General features: G+C 39.4%; 1 protein-coding gene and 1 pseudogene across 11 annotated transcripts in view; one reads left to right on the forward strand and one right to left on the reverse strand.

The window, feature by feature from the left end:
- LOC137240991 (ubiquitin carboxyl-terminal hydrolase isozyme L5-like) overlaps positions 1 to 12365 on the forward strand; it is a 90329-nt pseudogene extending 77964 nt beyond the window's left edge.
- Positions 1 to 17308, reverse strand: part of nvd (neverland) — a 2324292-nt gene that overhangs the window by 716021 nt on the left and 1590963 nt on the right. The window lies entirely within an intron of this gene.

Here is a 17308-nt window from a genome sequence, read left to right on the forward strand (position 1 = left end):
CGTTGGCCACAGCAGAGTCACGCAAGAATACGACGTTGGCCGCAGCAGAATTACACGGCCATACGACGTTGAACACAGCAGAGTCACGCGAACATATGATATATACACATGCCCAGGTAGCGACCAGCAAGGCGTCCGGGATACGAGGGACCGTTAGCCCACGACTAATCATATAGCAAATATCAAATGAAGTGAATTATACATACACATCTTTTATACATTTTATATTATAGTTTAAGGAGTTAAGCAATAAAGTGAATTTATATATCAAAACGATTTGCACGGTGCCCCGAAATACAAATTTATTATAAGCAAACCTTGGACACGGCGAGTATACCCCAGCACTTATTGAAGAAGCACAAGAGCAAGGAAAAGCTTCGTTACAATTGACGTCCGAGCAGGGACCCTACAATTGGTACAACGTCAAAAGGAACATTCCTGACTAGAAACCTAACCGTCAAATGGCCGATCAGATTGATACCACGTGGTTAGACAAAATTGCAAAGGAACAGCTGATATCCGTCACACAGGAATTGGGTATTGACCAGACTGGTACCTCCCGAGAAATCCGAAAGAGCATAGCAGCACTGGCTTCGAAAGCAAATGTTCACTCGGAAATACACGCAAAATGGTTATCCCTAAAAGCCGCTTATAAGGCATATACAGACAGGAGTGAGGTAAATAAGGCAAGACACCGATTCCGTCGAACGGAGGCGGAACCATGAACATCGCCGATAGACCATCAGAGCAAACCCAGTTCGCCTTTCCTCACAGGAATACAGCACCCCCACAACAGTACTTATCATCAGTAATAGCGGTACCATCCAACGGTACATCTCAGGTACCGACCGCTATATTCGCACCCATCATCGTCCAGGTAAGAAAGTGGTCAGTAAAATATGAAGTTGGACGGGACTCTCTAGCTTTCGTCAAACGACTGGAAGAACCAGCCAAAGTTTATACGCTAAACGTAGACTTGCTCCCAAAAACGTTGTCCGAATTGCTAGGAGTCAAGGCCCTTCAATAGTATCGCAATAACAACGTACGCTGGAGCAACTGGATGACTTTAAAGCGCGACTTTTTAAGCTTCTTTCTACCACCCAGGTACTTCGAGCGTCTCGAGGACGAATTATGGCAGCGAAGGGAGCACGCCTGCGAAAGATATAAAGACTATGTACTAGCGATACAAAGCTTGAAGAGACACGCCGGATACAGCAACGGGCGACACCTGGAAAGAATCTTCCGCAATTGCCACCCCGATTATTTATTCTATATTCGCAGAAGGGATTTCAACACCCTAGGTGAACTCCTTTCCCTCGCCGAGGAATAAGAGGGTATCCACGAAGGTTACCGACGGACATCAGATGGATCACATCGCGAAGTAGCGAGGCACGTCGTTGGTGACAAAACTACAGGTTCATCACCTCAGTCGGAACGATCATCCCACCAGCAGCCACCGAGCGCACTGCGCCACTCACCACCGGAAACTCCGGTTTTCGATCCGAACAGCGTATGTAGGAGGTGTGGCCAAGAAGGATATAAAGCGAGGAGATGTCGTTACCCACGGAAAATTTTTTGTTGGGAGTGCGATCGGAACGATATACGCAAAATTTCATGCTCCCGTCGACGTCAGGGAAACGACGGAGGGCGTCACCAAGGACAAGGCGCGGTGAGCCCGCTGAACCCAGCGTCAAATCAGCAGTAATTATGTACCAGGAACACGGTCGCCTTTACGCCCCAGCTCAGATTGGGGCAGTATCATCGGAGGCAGTTATCGACACAGCAGCCTCAAGGACACCTACCGCGGTCTACACACGGCAATACTATGTTACTGGTATTTTTCGACCGATTCAGCAAGTGTGTGGAATTGATCCCCATTAGGCGTGCTACCTCAGAAGGCCTTCGCCGATCTTTCAGGGAACGGATCCTCGCAAAGTTTGGCATCCCCAAAGTACTCATATCCGACAACGGCGCACAGTTTTCTAGTACGCTCTTTCAGCGCTACCTCAAGAAAATCGGGGTGCGACAACAATACACCGCACCCTATACCCCCCAAGAAAACCCAACGGAACGAGCAAATAGGACCATAAAGCGAATCATAGCGCAGCTTACCAACGCAAAACACAAGCGATGGGACGACCTTCTTCCGGAAATTGAGCTAGCGATAAATACTAGTGTCAACGCCTCTACAGGCTACAGCCCAACTTTCCTCGTGCAAGCACGGGAGCCACGGCTGCCAAGAGCCCCATTCGACGAGGTCAACGTTGGAATAGGTGTAGCTCTCACCACGGCTGAGGAGAAGAACAACAGAATGCAGGAAACCTTTAGAATAGTGAGGCGGATTTTGGAGCGGGCGGCAGTAGACCAAGCACGTCATTACAACCTACGGCGGAGACAATGGACCCCCGTAGTCGGCGAGTTAGTCCTTGCCAAGGAGCATCACTTGTCCAAGGCAACTGAGGGATTTGCAGCGAAATTAGCCCCCAAGTATGATGGCCCTTACCAAATCCTGGGGTACGTAATTGTTAAATTAAGGAAAATCGATAGCGGAAAGGAGCAGACGGCAAGCGTCGCCGAGCTGAACGCATACCACATCAGAAACAGGCGAAACTACGAAATCAGGAAATAATAAAAATAATCAAAAATTAAATAAACCAAAAAAAAACACACAGGCAGGGAGCAGAGAACACCAAACTTGTACCAGTCATTCGATCACAGACCACCGAGTAACACGTAATTTGCTAAGAATATCTAAACGACACACAAACCAAGTCTAAACCGTAGTCATCACAAGATACATGGAAAATTTCAACGACAAGTTCATCAAAGTACAGGAAGTGGTTATCGCCATGGCCGAAGGGAAGTGCAACCCCCGGGTAAAATTCCGAATGGATAAATACAAAGTCACGATGACCAGAAGGAAAGTAACCATACAAGTAGCAGACACGGAGGGTTAAATCGCCGAAGTGGGGGGGGGGGGGGGGGGGGGAGTACCAAATATAAAGCATTAATTTGGCCCACACAAAACCAGCACTACACAACCCAGGATCAGTACCACAGACAAGGCAACACAATTAAAAACTCTACAGAAGAACACGATCAGCAACATAGCCAACACAACACGAAATACAAACAAGTCTCTGAAACATCACTAGCACAACAAGTTGCCGCAACACTCCACAGCACCACCGTAACAATGGAATCGCAACGAACTAAGCTAGCAACATCTAGAGCATTAGCTATGAAAAGGGTAACACAAAAAGACAACAGTCAATCAGCACGTGGTTGTGGTTGCGACTAGAGCTACTACTGAAGCGTTCTGGAAGGCATATCGGTTTTAACCATTGCAAGCCAATGCGTTTCATAGGAGAAAGTGCAGGACTAAGAATTGTGGGTAAGCTAGTTTTAACCGCTCTACAACGCTTAAGACCACGCTCGCTCCCTCGTAAGCAAACGTCCACTACAGCATCGTGATCCCGCGCTTAGCCACACGTCAACCGCGGCAGAAGTACGTCGGAAAATCGCAGTAGACGTGAATCGGAGTGAAACGCAACAACGTTACTGTACCGTGGCTAACGTATCTCACCTAACGGGACGCGAAGTTTGTGATTGTCACCTGAGCAGCAATTGAAGGGCATCTGAAAGGCGTATCGGGTTTAACCATCGCAAGACAGTTTCCTTCATAGGAGGAAGCCGTGGGTTGAGGATTGTGGGTAAGCTGGTTTTAACCGCTCTACAACGTCTTAGACCACGCTCACTCCCTGCTTAGCGAAGGTCCACAACATCACGAGTCCGCGCGCCACCGCCATAAGCCTCGGCAGCAGAGTCCCGCATAAATATGACATTGGCCACAACAGAGTCATGCAAGCATACAACGTTGGCCGCAGCAGAGATACGCTAACATACGACGTTGGCCGCAGCAGAAATACGCTAACATACGACGTTGGCCGCAGCAGAGATACGCTAACATTTGACCTTGGCCGCAGCAGAGATACGCTAACGTACGACGTTGACCGCAGCAGAGTTACGCATATACACGACGTTGGCCGCAACAGAGTCACACATAAATACAACGTTGGCCACAGCAGAGTCACGCAAGCATACGACGTTGGTCGCAGAAGAATTACATGAGCATACGACGTTGACCACAGCAGAGTCACGCGAACATACGACGTTGTCCGGAGCAGAACGGCGCAAACATGCGATGTCAACCATACCAGAGCTACACTCACGTAGACGCACCGACATAAGCCGCAGCAGGGACAGCGCAGTCGCTAACCGTTAGAGAAACACACCGACGAAAGGCGTCACCGAGATACATTTACACATACCCAGGCAGCGACCAGCAAGGCGTCCTAACGGAACGCCCCTAACGGGACACGGGGGACAGTTAGCCCACGATTAATCACATAAATAATGAATATAAATAATGAATGAAAAGAAGTGAATTATACATACGCATCTTTTATACATTTTATATTATAGTTTAAGGAGTTAAGCAATAAAGTGAATTTATATATCAAAACGATTTGCAAGGTGCCCCGAAATACAAATTTATTGTAAGCGGACCTTGGACACGACGAATATACCCCAGCATTTATTGAAGAAGCACCGGGGCAAGGAAAAGCTTCGTTACGCTCCCAAGGAAGCCAAAAGAAAACTTGCATCGACATATACACCTCCGCATACAAATATATGTATGTAGATGAGTATATGACTATGCAGACATGAAATCCATAGGCAACTGTGTATATGCATATGTACACACATACGCTTTTGTCTTTGCATTTTCTAAATAGATTTTCTTTTGTATTTAATATCAGCGCACAATTGATTTTTCTTTAAAAAATACCAACTGGGCACGTACATTGGCGACATACTGCCCAACAACAATTACATTATATTGGCGACAGACCGCTTAACAACACCTACATGGTCTTTGTTAAATTGGCGGCGCAACAGCAACCACAAGCACTGGTATACTGCCACTACATTAACGTTTGTATATGTTCGACACACCGCCCGGCAACAATTGCATCATTTTTGTTAGACTGGCGGCACAACGCTAACTACAAAGCGGACAACACGAGCAACTACAATAAAGAAAAACGGCAGAAACAACCACAACAAAGTTGACAGCAACATTTATTCTATTTTGGGCTAGTTCACATACTTTGGTAACACAAAAAACAACAAACACCGGCGGAGGGAGGGGCTGTTCCTGCGTCACTCTCGATTATATTAATATTTTTATAAATTTTTTTCATATATTATTACATTTGTTATTTAAGGGACATAATTTTGGTAGGAAACGGGCAAAAGGGGGTATTCTATTTCAGGGGCCAAGCATTTTTGGTTCAAATATAAAATTCTTAGTTTCACCTTAACACCATGTTTCCTAATGGTGGCACTTTTGCTTCCATCTTTTTTTTTACCTTTCGTTTATTAATTTTCTTTTCTTTATTTTTTTTCGGTTTGACATTCCATTTTTTACTTCTTTTGATATCATTCCTTACCACACACATTATTTCGCACATGTTTCCCTTTTTTGGCTACGTATTCTTAACTAAAAATTGTCGAATTTTAAATTTTTATTTTTTATTTTTTTGATTATTGAAAAAAGATTACAACAATAATTCCGGCCAGCATACCTCTTTACTAGCCGTACACCGATATTGCTTATGATAGGGTGCCTTCAGCACCAAGAAGATTTTTTTGTTAATATACATTTTATTTAATATTTTTACGTTTTACCATCACGTTGGTATAATTAATATTACCAAACACTCATTACCAATGATCACTAGCTAGTGATCTTGGCTGAGTGACTGAGGGTGGCTACTGTGAGCGTATGTATGCATGTTAAGAGTATTTTTTCAGCATTTTCAACAAAACCACTCAACTGCAGCGGTGCCGTTGGAGAACGTGAGATTGGTGAGTTCACCTCGAATGATAATATACGTATGTACATATCGCTTCCCCGGTTCAATAATGACGCAAATGTCAATTTTAAAGATTCGAGATAACGCGCAAAAAAGCTTTAAATACTACTAATCTTTGCTGTGTATAAATTTTATAATTGTATTACAAATAGTTTCCGCGCTAGACCACTTGCGTCGTTGTTGCATTCGCAAATTTTTCTAGTTGATGCACATATTGAAACTTGCTTCACAAAAACTTAATATTTTACAATTGCGTCATTATTGAACCAGGTAAGCGATACGTATAATGGTTAAAATTCCTAATCTTGAAAAAAATAGAGTGAGAATTTGCCAAGTAAAGCAAAAACGAACATATCTACATATGTACACACATGAATTCATATCTACATATAGTTTTACGTCCATACACTTTTTTATATATACTTGCAAAGCTTTTTTTATAGAGTTTTTTGATGACCTACTTTTCTTAGATATATACTTGATTTTGTATTTACTTCCGCATTTGTGGTAGGTCAGGGATTAGGGTATTGCATCATTTTTGTTTCGCCTTTGTCTTGGATTGCATACATTAAAGAGATTTGTTTTAATACCATATCTTTAGATTTTAAGATATGCGCTGGTAGAATATCACATTAAGGTGGTAGGAAAATTTATAACTGGCTTTGCCCAACATACGTAGCATATATGGATAGTATTTAACCGTCGTTTATTAGATTTTTTTTTTGAATTATGGAGTTGAATATTTATCAAAGGGTGAATACCTATATATTTGTAACTATGTTTGTAGTTGCTTATATGAAGTTATCATTTTGTATAGTTTTTAAGCAGATTGGATAGCGAGATAAATATTAGGGTATTTCTGCTAGAGTTTTTATTTGTGATTGTAAATAAATAATGTATGGATGAAATAGTGAACTTTTAAGCGTGCAGGGCTAAATTCAACTTCTTGGTGTTGGTGCTGCGATTGTGCGTGGTAAGGTAAGGTGAAGGTGGGTGGTAGGAAAAAATGACCAAGTGATTGACCGATAGATTAATGTCAGGTTTGGGGCGCTTTAAGGAAACAGGAGTCAACACAGCGCCCATGGTTCAGCGCAAGCTGCGCTGGAGAGTGAGGGTAGACTCTAGCCGACAGGAAAGGCCTTCATATTTTTCTGCCCCTTTCGCTTTCCCCCTTTTAATTTTGCCCCTCACGTCTATTTATATCTTTTTCAGCTTTTTATTTCTTTTCAATACATATGCAGGTATGAACACCTTTTTGTTCATGTGGCTGCGGGTGAGGACGGTGGTGCAATACCCCGCCCAATCTGACGAGCTAGCCTGGGATGCAAGCATACTTGCTTGCCGCCGCTCCTCACCACCCCAAATAGCCAGCCTCGTAACACGCTTCATATCACAATACTTAGCAGGCATACATTTGGACAGTACTAAATTGGTAGTGTTCTACAATGAATATACAATTTTTTTTTTTAATCTATTGGCATATGAAATCATTAGGTAGCTCTTATATCATTTCAATCCCTTATAATACAAGTTACATTTGTCTGCTTCGGTTTTATAATCAGGTAGGTTGAAATTATGTATTTTTGCTTCGAGTATTTACAGAATGCATATCTCTTACATATTTGATGTTACTCTTTAAGTACGCAGACAAATTATCATCGTCCGCAAGCCATGAGCGATTCCAGGATGCCAATGTCCTAAAAAAAATAGAAGTCTTGAAAAGCAATAATTATCCATACAGCGTGATATTAAATTTAATAAAACAGCGAAGCCCGGAAATAGACGAAAACGAAACCTAATAACAACAACAGAAACAGGAAATAAAAGGAAGCAATTTTACAGCGTTACATATATACCTAAACTCACCGAAAGCTTTAGAAAAAATTGTATGAATGAGATGTATAGCATATCTCTCACATACAAATCAAACTACACCTTAAATAATATATTTACACCAAAAAATATCCCTATCGAACCCCTACAACAAAACAACGTGGTGTAGGTGATCACATGTAAAGGAAAAGAGAATGAGGACTGCAACAAATTGAACATAGGAACTATGAAACGAGCATTGGGCGTTCGACTAACAGAACAGGAATCGGACATAAAGAACCACAGAAACAATACTGCCTTATAACAGCATATCACATCGAGTGGGCATAAAGCTGATCTGGCGAATACAAAAATGTTAGACAAAAACAAACGTGCGAGAGCCCGATACACGTTAGAAAGCTTGAGAATAATGCAGCAGAGAGAAAACACAATAAACAAAAAAGAAGACACCGCAGACATCGCCACAAATTGCCCTTTGTTTTTATAACAAATTTAGTATGACACTGATAGCCAACATATGTGGTACCGATGACCCTAACTTAGTTTTTAAAGTTTTAAAATACATATAATTAAAGTAAGTGATGTTGTTGTTTTTACTTCAATACATGTTTGTGTATATATGTACTTTAAACATTTCTTGACTCTTTAACTTTATACCTATATATATGTGCTATTAACTTGTATTTAGTATTTTTTAATAATGTAAAAAATTTTTGCTTGTTGTTGAAAATAGTTTCCGCCCTTGAAAATGCTGGGATGACTAGCGAAACGTTGGGCTGTAACAGTGAATAAACTTGTTTTATTTGCATTGACTACGCAATAGGTCTAGCAGCCTTGCATAATATTATAAATATCATCTTTTATGTTCTTCATAAATTTCATAGTAAAATAGAAAACTTAATGTCTAATACTTAGCGAATTTAGAGCGTAGAGCATGTCTCTGATAGGTTTTCTGTTGCTTTTGTAGCTTGTAGCTATCTCGAAATATTAAAAATATAGTCGTGCAGTAAATAAACTGTGGTTCGTTTATTGATCTATAAACCATTACCTTGTAGTTGTTATTTAAAAATTTGCAGGTTCTTTGTGTAAAATATATTTTTTAGCTATTTTTCACACTGTATAATCAACGTGCTCATTGAAATTGAGTTTATCATCTAATTTTATTCCAAAATATTTGATGGTGTTGACTTTTTCGATTAGTTTGTGGTTAATATTTAAATTTTGCAGGTCGCAATTCTCATTTGTTTCTGAATAAATGTGCGTCAGGATTTTTTTCTTCTGAATTGATTACAATTTGTGAGTGGTCGCACCTGTTGGATTGGGCGAAGCACTGCTACAATAACAACAATCTATCCTACTAGCTCAAAATAGTTCTGTTTAAAACCAAAAAATCAGGTCTTAATATCGGGTCAAGAAGCAACATTTAAATTTGTGAGGGCGAGTATTGTCAAATAAGACTCCATTTTGTAATATTGACTTCACCTGTCTGGTCAACTGCATCACGGGTTGTCTGTTAAATAAATAAATGTAAGGCGCGATAACCTCCGAAGAGATCTAAGGCCGAGCATCTCTTCCAATTTGCGTCGTGCTCCTCTTGATTTTCCCTACAAATTGGCCGGACGGGACATACATGTTTTATGCCGACTCCGAACGGCATCTGCAAGGCAGATGAGTTTTCACTGAGAGCTTTTCATGGCAGAAATACACCCCAAGCGCTTGCCAAACACTGCCGAGGGGCGATCCCGCTTAGAAAAATTTTCTTCTAATTGAAAAACCTTATTTCTAAAATTTTGATGTTGCTTTGCCCGGGTGTGAACCCGGGGCATACGGTGTGGTAGGCGGAGCACGCTACCTTCACACCACGGTGGCCGGTTGTCTGTTAGTTCGATGAAATTTTAAGGTTTTTGGTCATGATAACAATTTTTCATCTAAATATTATAGTAATCATTGTTTACTATATAGTTTGGTAGCATAAATTTAGGTTGTTGCGAATAGAGAGGAAGGCAGTAAAGGAAGGCACTCGAACGGAGTGGAATGAAGAACAACGGGAAGAGCAGAAATGCATTGCATCAATATACCTTCAATCTATATATCAATATTAAAGATAAATTTAGAAAAAATAGCTAAATAATTGAATATAAGCAAACATATTCTCTTAAGTACTGCAAATAAGGTGTCCTAAATGCTATATATTCCAAATTTATTACAATTTATTTCTGTTTAAAAATGTAGCTTGAATTCCCTTAAAGATTTTCGTAATATGGCCATTAATAATGTTTGTGTGTGTGCTAATTTTGAACGATCAGCTGTTGGTTGCGCTCACAAATCACGCAAACAAGATTGCGCATTGCGCATGTAAACAAAAGATCAGCAGTGTTTTATGGGGAATTTTTACATACCTTTAGCTCTTGTTTTTTCTCTCTTTCTTTCATTCGCTCAAGCAGTCAAGTGTGACGTAGATTCGCAGAACGAAGCAATTTTGAACTTGTGAATGCGTAATCTTCTGTTTGTGATTTTTGGGTTGCGATACTTGTTAAAGTGCGTGCACACTAAGCGGTGCGGCATGTAGCGGCAGCGGCGCTTCACTTTTTTGCCTATTTGATCAACATTGCCGCTCATGGCCGCGCCGCGCAGTGCTGCTGCCGCTAGGTGTGAATTGTTCCATAACAATACACGCGAAAAATATTTTGCAGCGCAGTGTAGTGCAGCTCAGTGTGGCCTTAGCTTTAGAGTTTACAATCACATATCAATTTACAAGATTGCGCATTTACGAGTTCAAAATTGCTTCGTTCTGCGCATATACGTCACAGTTGGCCCTTGAGCGAAAAGTTGATATGCTGTTCTATAGTTTTTCATGCGAAATACAAGCATGTTTTTGTGTAAATAATTTTTTGTATCAATAATTTCATTTTATAACTAAAATGTTTTTAACCTAAATATATCAGAAAAGTGTATCGTTCTTATCGGCCAACTCTACTAAACAATGTCCCATCAACTATAATTTTAACATATCTAAAGACTATTTTGTATGTTTGGGCTTGATTGATGAAGCGAGATGAGTGTAAAACCAGGAAAGTATTGGAATCCAGGTATAGTCGTAAAGCTACCGAAGAGGCTGCAAAACGACTAAAGGTTGATCAAGAAGATAAGGACAAAATTCTGCCACTGCTGCGCATTCATTCACTTCGAAAGTATTTGTAGAAAAGTAAAGAGGATAAAGTTGCTGAATTAGAAGCAGACATTTTAGATGATGAATATTTATTAGGGTAAAAGTCCAGTTGAGGGGTCGACTGCTAATACGCTACCAAAAATATCGAGTGGGATGTAAAAAGACGCGTATTAATCTCGAGAACACTAATCCGAAGGCGGAAAAGAAAAATTTTATCTCTGTCCGGAGATATTTGCTGTTGAAGTTGGCGATTTCCATGTGGTTGTTGTTGTGTTTGTACCCACAAAAAGAATTGTGCATCACCGTGGCGGTAGCCACGGTTATACCACACACCCGGACTTGGCATGGCGTAGCCCAGGGTCATTTTTTATAAGCGCGGCCGAAGGCCGCCAACGCAGAAAGGTTTTCTGCGTAAAATACTATGTATCCGACCCCCGGTTTCGGAGGTACCCGCGAGTCTTTTTCGGTTTTTCGTTAATATCTTTTGAACGCGTTAAAATTTTTATTTTCCGCCTTCGGATTATTAATATTGATGTCAAGACGCGTCGTTTGACACCTCTCTCGATATTTTTGGTAGCGTATTAGCAGTCGACCCCTCAACTAGACTATTACCTTTATTAGTTGATAAAATGTAAGTTTTAGTAGAATTGTATATTTATTCAATCCATTTACTATACCATGTTACAGATTACCCACACGGGGACGCGAGGAAACTGAATATAACAAAGTTGCCCTTTTCATCATACTACACATGTGTACAAGCATTCAGTTAAGCATTAAGGAGCTTAATACAGGATCATTATATACTTTTAGCACTGTTGCAATCAGAACCGAATGCTGGGAATTTGATGCTACATAAAATATATTTCTACGTCCGACCCACTCTAAATACAATGGAAGTTTTGGCTGGTGCAGTTTCGGATATTTTAGAGAATGAGTTACGTGGCGGTCAAGCTCTGACGCCACTCTTCAATAAAAATCCGTGCTTTGAAAGGTGATGAGGATTCACACAAGTTTGTCATACAATTGATGCGATTAGGAGCTGTGCCATATACGGAAGTTTTATTGTTATGGGTACAAAAAGGCGTCATTTGCGATCCCAAACAAGATGTTTTGGTCGAAGACAACGGAGTTATACGACGGGAAGTGTTACCTCAACATTATTCAGCCGACTATTGGGAGAAGCGTTAAACAATACATCGTGGACGTATTTCCTCCGCCACAACTAATGAATTTACATACCACATCAAAAATTACTCGTGAGTAAGACGCACTGTGTTTGGACCATATAAGATATCTATGATAAAAATATTGACTTTACAAAAAATTATATAATAAGACTATTTATTTGAATACTTATATGTAATTTAAACTTATTTAGTTATTTTTTAAAATAAAATAAAGAATCTAAGTACTTTTCTCGAAGACGAGTCACTTTCACTGGAATTGGAAGCCATTTCTTAGCCACTACTGCATCCTCCGGAAAATGGAAAAATATCCATTTCTTTTCACTGGGTTTCTTGTTGTTATACTCACCTGAGCAGAGCTCACAGAGTATATTAAGTTTGTTGGCATAACGGTAATCCGTAACGGCATAAACTAATCGAAATAGATATATATATAGATTCAATATATCAAAATGATCTGGGCGAAAAAAAGACATTTATTTAGCCATGTCCGTCCATCCGTCTGTCCGTCCGCCCGTAAACACGATACCTTGAGTAAATTTTGAGGTATCTTGATGAAATTTCGTATGTAGGTTCCTGGACGCTCATCTCAGATCGCTATTTAAAATGAAGGAAATGGGACTATAACCACGCCCACTTTTTCGATATCGAAAATTTCGAAAAACGGAAAAAGTGCGGTAATTCATTACCAAAGACGGGTAAAGCGATGAAACTTGGTAGGTTGGTTAACCTTATGACGCAAAATAGAAAATTAGTAAAAGTTTCGACAATAGGCTTGGCACCGCCCATTTTTAAAAGAAGGTAATTTAAAAGTTTTGAAAACTGTAATTTGACAGTCGTTGAAGATATCATGATGAAATTTGGAACGTTACTCCTATTCCTATATGTGTGTAAAAAAAAATTTTTTGTCAAATTTTAACAAAAATTACTATATAAGTAAATTATGTCAACATTCAACTCCAGTAATGATATGGTGCAATAAAATACAAAAATAAAAGAAAATTCCAAAACGGGCGTGGCTCCGCCCTTTTTCATTTAATTTGTCTACAATACTTTTAATGCCATAAGTCGAACAAAATGTTACCAATCCTTGTGAAATTTGGTAGGGGCATAGATTCTATGACGATAACTGTTTTCTGTGAAAATGGGCGAAATCGGTTGAAGCCACGCCCAGTTTTTGCACACAGTCGACCGTCTGTCTTTCCGCTTGGCCGTTAACACGATAACTTGAGCAAAAATCGATATATCTTACTAAACTTAGTTCACGTACTTATCTGAACTCCCTTTATCTTGGTGTAAAAAATGGACGAAATCCGACTATGACCGCGCCCACTTTTTCGATATCGAAAATTACGAAAAATGAAAAAAATGCCATAATTCTATACCAAATATGAAAAAAGTAATGAAACATGGTAATTGGATTGGTTTATTGACGCAAAATATAACTTTAGAAAAAACTTTGTAAAATGGGTGTGACACCTACCATACTAAGTAGAAGAAAATGAAACAGTTCTGCAGGGCGAAATCAAAAGCCCTTGGACTCATGGCAGGAATACTGTTCGTGGTATTATATATATAAATAAATTAGCGGTACCCGACAGATAATGTTCTGGGTCACCCTGGTCCACATTTTGGTCGAGATCTCGAAAACGCCTTCACATATACAACTAAGGGCCACTCCCTTTTGAAACCCTTATTAATACCTTTAATTTTATACCCATATCGTACAAACACATTATAGTGACCCCTGGTCCACCTTTATGGCGATATCTCGAAAAGGCGTCCACCTATAGAACTAAGTCGCACTCCATTTTAAATAATCATTAACACCTTTCATTTGATACCCATATCGTACAAATGCATTCTAGAGTCACCCCTGGTCCACATTTATGGCGATATCTCGAAAAGGCGGCCACCTATAGAACTAAGGCCCACTCCCTTTTAAAATACTCATTACACATGCTAGAGTCACCCCTGGTCCACTTTTATGGCGATATCTCGGGTCGATTTGTGAGGAGGCAAAAAAATTGCCCATTGCTCTGTGAAAATCATATTCTAGGGATCAAAATAAGAAACTTTGCCGAAGGAACCATACCTCTAAAACGAATTCTGATGTCCCCCAATTGGGTCGAACTTTTGGGTAGGGGGAAATTTTTAAAAATCCCACATTGACCCATTTAGAGTGCTCCAATCGAGTCCAAATGTATGACCGACCCCCACTAACTTTGGAGGCCCGTCCCACGGATGCCAGTGGCACACCCCCTGGAACCCCCCTGGGGGTTCACCATACACACATTTAAAAAAATCGCCGGTTTTGCACTTTACATGAAAAAATCAGCTAAATGGCTATGTTTTTTTTCTTTATTTTTATTTATTTATTTATAATAATATTTATTATTTATTTATAATAATATCAATTTTTTCTCTTAAGGGAATTTATTTAGTCAGAACATATGTAAATGAAAAAATTAATTTAAGTGAGTTATAGAAAAGAAACTAAAAAAATTATTGTTTGAAGTCTTTTTTACTTTCAAGTCTGGGGAATTTCGCGGGGCTCTCTAATGTCGTCGCCATAACAGCCTCTACATTTTCCGGCATAACCCGTTTGGATACGCTAGCTAGCAATTGAATATGTCGCTCCGTTCCTTGTATGTGTGATGGAATTATTGGATCATTAAAGGGTGAATCATCTTGATTTAAATATTCTTTCAATGTATCGTACGGAACACTTCTCGTGAATGGTGGTTCAAATACGATTTTTATATCATTCAAATTGATCATTTCCGTATAACTTGTGCAATTAAAGTTTATATCTGGTTTTTTATAAACTCTCAGTTCCATTGGCTCGTCAACATCGGTTCGATAGCGTAGAATTTTCTTGATGGCACAGTCGCGCTTTTCTTTGCTATCATCAAACAACATTGGTAACAAGATATTTTCCGAATGCGCATAATATGAATTATCTTTAATTACTTGATTGGCAATTTTGCGTAAACGAGGTTCTATAAATCGTGACCAGCCAATGAACTTGAAAAATAATGCACTGCCGTACACGACAGAGCTGTAATACTTGATATTGAAGTACATTGGCACATAACATTTAATTATAAATTCAACCAGAATTCTTAAATTTGCATCTGGATTTTCCGTTGTCACATATAATCGCAATAATCTAGCGGCCTTGGTGAGCCACCGAGAATGTACAATTTTCCCTGGTTTGATGTTAGCCAGATCCACCGGAACCACGCCGCTAGAAATTGCATGGGCCATGTCGTATAAGTACTTCGAATCGGTGGAAAATGCAATTTTTTCTGGAGCAGGGGGCATATTTTGCAACTCAATTTTCTGGAAGCCGTCCACCACATGAAAATATATAATAATAAAATAATTAAAAATGGTTGACGATTATAATAAATAAGTGATAGCAATAACTTACTGGAAGAGTTTCACAAGTTTCGATTTGACGGCTCAGTTTTCCGGTTGCCGATCTTGGTCCAGTGCTGGTTGATTTATCGAAAGCTTCAAACAAATGCCGAAACGGAAGTTCGTTGAAGTGTAGAAGGCAAGCGAACCAATGCAATGGTCTTTTTAACAGCAATTCGAATCGTCGTATAATTCCACCGTGTGGGCCAATGTTTGTTGGCTCACCGTCAGTGCATATTCCAATTAATGCATCCAGTGATATATTTTTATCGTTGAAAAAACCATTTAATTTGGTTGTTTTGTATTCAGCGGCTTCATGTTCCAGTCTTACGTAACCAATCAATTTAGAATTGGTTGTCTCAAAATAACAAGATGAGGTTCTTTTACCATCCTAGTATGACATTTCTCATCAATTTTATCTATCGTTAAAGTATCATCTTTTCTGCCATCGAATGAAAACGCTAACAAATTGGTATCATCTAACAGTTTACGAAGCACTTCTTGTCTGCATTTCGCTTTTTCTCTGCGAACTTTCGATTTATCCATGATGAGAGGTGTCCCATGCTTATCTTTAATTTTAAAATCTTTCAAAAGAGCGGTTCCCAATGCTGATGCTACTCTGTCAGGCACACCAAATGTGTCACATACCAAGGCAAAGTTAAAACAACCGTATCTCTCTGTGTATTGTGAACTTGTGCTTCTATCCATATCTTCTTGAACCGGTGGCGGTGCGTATGTCGAATCATCGGGGTCTTGGTATATTGACATTGATGACATAGACGTTGCTCCTTGCGCTTCAGTTTCCATCAGAAATGCATCCATTGATAGTCTTCTCTGATTATGTTGATCGTGCATGAACTCTTTGAGGCGTTCGGGAACCCAGCCGCATGCACATGGAGCTGCCTTCAAATCGCATTTACATGCTCCAATGTAAAAAAATGCTTCCAGAGATTTAACACACTCTGTAAATTGTTGGGTGTTGTTTCTTCTCTTGATTTGCTCTTGCTACTTGTCAAGCTATTTATTCAATTTATTAAATACACTTTTTTTCAGCATTATTTACATACCAAGTTTTTCCCAAATTCCAATCAACTTATCTTGTACTTGAATAGTGAATGATTTATGGGAAAACTTTTTTTGTTCTGTTTTAGCAGGTTCGCAAAAGTAAAAATAATATCTCAAGATAAACAGATGGGTTGGTAAATTAGGATCAGTTAAATCAGTAGACACACCAAAAACAGTAACATCATGCTTGGGTATATGACTCATTGGGTTTTCGATAGTTGTTGATGTAGTTGCTTAATCTTGTGGTGTAGAGGATGGTGGATTCATTGTAAACTTTTTGATTTGGAATGGTCACTTCACTTATTATTTTTTTTGAAATATTTTTTTTATCTGAAAACAGCCCTTCACACTTTGAGTTCTTCACAACGACTTAATGCATTCACAAAAACTGTTGCGTTATATATGGTCTACGAGACGAGGTAATAAGAATGAAATGGTAATTTCAATTCTACCTGCTGTGTCTTGTGGTGGCTTAAAAAAAACAACACAAGCAATTTTACGATCTGCAATTCTGTCACAGTGATACCTTCATTTTTTAAAACGGTTGAATAAAAAACCCACACAACTATGTTTACGACATGCAAATGCATCACAGTGATGCCTTGGTTTTAAAAGGGTTGTAAAAACGATAATTTCTAATAATTTTTTTTAATTTCTTTTCTATTACTAAGTTAAATTAATTTTTTCAT

Source organism: Eurosta solidaginis, chromosome 1, assembly GCF_040869045.1.
Source record: "Eurosta solidaginis isolate ZX-2024a chromosome 1, ASM4086904v1, whole genome shotgun sequence".
Classification (NCBI taxonomy): Eukaryota; Metazoa; Arthropoda; class Insecta; order Diptera; family Tephritidae; genus Eurosta; species Eurosta solidaginis.